The following is a 2,826-nucleotide window of genomic DNA, read 5'->3' as shown; positions in this document are numbered from 1 at the left end:
TACCCTGTGAAGTAGGTTAGGCTGTGAGACTGTGACTGAGTGGCCCAAAGTCACCCTGTGAGATTCATGGATGAGCTAAGATTTGAACTCTGGTTTCCCAGGTCCTAATCCATCACTGTAACCAATAAATACACCACACTGGCTCTTAGTATAACCATTCAGAAGCATTAGAAACAATAATAAATCACAGTACAGTGGTACCTCAGGTTAAGTACTTAATTTGTTCCGGAGGTCCGTTCTTATCCTGAAACTGTTCTTAACCTGAAGCACCACTTTAGCTAATGGGGCCTCCTGCTGCCACTGTAGCGCCAGAGCACGGTTTCTGTTCTCATCCTGAAGCAAAGTTCTTAACCTGAAGCACTATTTCTGGGTTAGCAGAGTCTGTAACCTGAAGTGTATGTAACCTGAAGCGTATGTAACCTGAGGTACCACTGTATACTGCAGAAGCTCCCATTGCTAATCACAGTCTGTATATCACTCAGTAATAATAATAATAATAAATTATACCCTGCCCTCCCCAGCCAAGACCAGGCTCAGGGTGGCTAACACCAGGTAAAAACAATTGATTAAAATACAACTTAAAAACAAGATTAAGTACAACATTAAAACATTAAAATGCAGCCTCGTTGCAGTAGAAACTCAAATCAAAAACTTTTTGGGGATGAAAAGGTCAAATCTTCACCAAGGCCAACTATCCAGACTGGTCCTATGTGGGCCAGAAAAAAGCCAGGGAAGTCCCCAAATATGAGTTCCATCACAGAATGAGAAAGGAAAAAGGAAAGAGGGGAAGGGGATCAAGTTGATTCCAAGCCAAAGGCCAGGCGGAACAACTCTGTCTTACAGGCCCTGCGGAAAGAAATCAGATCCCGCAGGGCCCTGGTCTCTTGAGACAGAGCGTTCCACCAGGCAAGTGTTGAAAAGGCCCTGGCTCTGGTTGAGGCTAATCTGACTTCCTTAGGGCCCAGGACCTCTAGGGTGTTGCTATTTATGGACCTTAAGGTCCTCCGTGGGGCATGCCGGGAGAGGTGGTCCCATATGTACGAGGGTTCTAGGCCATACAATATTGGGTAATAAATAAACAATAAACTATTCAAATAAGCTATCCTACTTTAACAGCTTAAACTAAACACCTTTAGTAAAAGGCGAAAGATTTATACGATCTGAAGAGAAACCATAAGCGGAGAGCGCCGATTCCTTCCTGAAAAGAAAATTTGGACTGAATTCCCGTGAGTAAGAGCTGAAAAATAATCGGGACCCTTTAAATTTTAAAAATTGGACTAAAAACGGGGGAGATCTAAACAAAGGAAGTCTGCCTCCCCCCGACTGCATGAAAGCGAAAGCAACGGAGCTCTAAACTTGCATCCGTTTAAACCCGCTCTTTAATCAGCTAAACCGGACATTTGGACCTTTGATCTCCCCTCTAGCTAGCAGGGCAGAGGGGAGGTGAATTGGATTAATAACTGCATGAAATATTGGAAGTAAAAAAACCTCTGCCGTCTCACCCATTTGAAAGTATGAAACGGTCTGCCTTTTTAGCACACTGAACTGACTTTTCCCTGTGAAGCGATACTCTGATACAAAGTTTCCACAGTGCCTGGTTACTGTGTAATACAAGAAGAAATAGTATAAATTGGACAACTGTGGCAGTTTAAAGTAACAAGTTTCCAGCAATACTGACTTTGACTGTGTAAATCTCTTGTTTTATATCCTGGACAATTCCCCTTGTTTTTGTACTTGGAATTTTGCTCTATGGCCATTTTGATTTGCTCCCTCTAGAGGATAAAGTAAAGTTCAGCACAGCCTGATAGTGGAATTTTCCAAGGGAGAATAAATCCCGTGGGAATTGACCTTGACATGAGTGGCGCACAAGAAGAGATAGTCACAAGAGCCAAGACCAAGCAACATCAACAACAACAGCTGCAGCAGCAACAGGTAAAGAAAAGAGGTTCAATTTCAGGCGCTACAGCCGGATCAGCAGGAACAACAGGACAAGATAAAGGAGCAGCCGTCTCTATGGAAGCTGTGACAGATGCTCTGCTCAAGATAAACCAAACTCTGGAGTCTTTGACAAAACAGACTACAGAGAACACACTAAAATTAACAGAAATTTCAGCAAGATTAAACCAGAATACAGAATCTATAAACAAATTGGTTGAGGAAAATGCCACTACGCGCCAAATTGCGGAAGACGCCAAGGCCACGGCGGGAGAGACACAGGAGAAACTAGAGCCGATCGCCAAGAAGGTCTATGAGCATGATGCAACTTTGGCCTTGTGGGAGTTACAGAGGAAAGAGAGGAACTTAAAATTAAGGCTGATTCCGGAGAATGAAAGAGACAACCTTGTGGAATATCTGACACGGGAGTTTGCGGATTGCTGGGACCTTGAGGAAGACGAATTCAAAATCACGACTGCATTTAGATTGGGTAAAAAGCAAGACAGAAAGACTCCGAGAGACTGTTTGATTACACTCAGATCTAAGGAGGAAAGAGATAAAATACTAAGACTACACTTTGAAAAGGCCTTGCAAATTGGAAATTCAGCTGCACAGATCTTTAAAGACATCCCAAAATACATTTTGGACTTAAGAAATTTCTACAAGGACTTAGCTCTTTTGTTAAAGAAAAATTCTATCCGCTTCAGGTGGGAATTCCCACAAGGACTGTCATTCGACTACAAGTTAAGGAAGGTGAAAATAAAGACAATTCAAGACAAAGACAAATTTTTGGCAAGATATCAGGAGGACCTACAGAAGGGGACTGTGGATGTACTTGCAGAACAGAGGAGAGCATTGGATATCCTGAATCTCTCGATTGGACAAAATCCA

Source organism: Podarcis liolepis (genome assembly GCF_965112155.1).
Source record: "Podarcis liolepis genome assembly, chromosome: 11".
Classification (NCBI taxonomy): domain Eukaryota; kingdom Metazoa; phylum Chordata; class Lepidosauria; order Squamata; family Lacertidae; genus Podarcis; species Podarcis liolepis.
The sequence above is the reverse complement of the archived record's forward strand: the minus strand, read 5'-3'. Positions refer to the sequence as shown.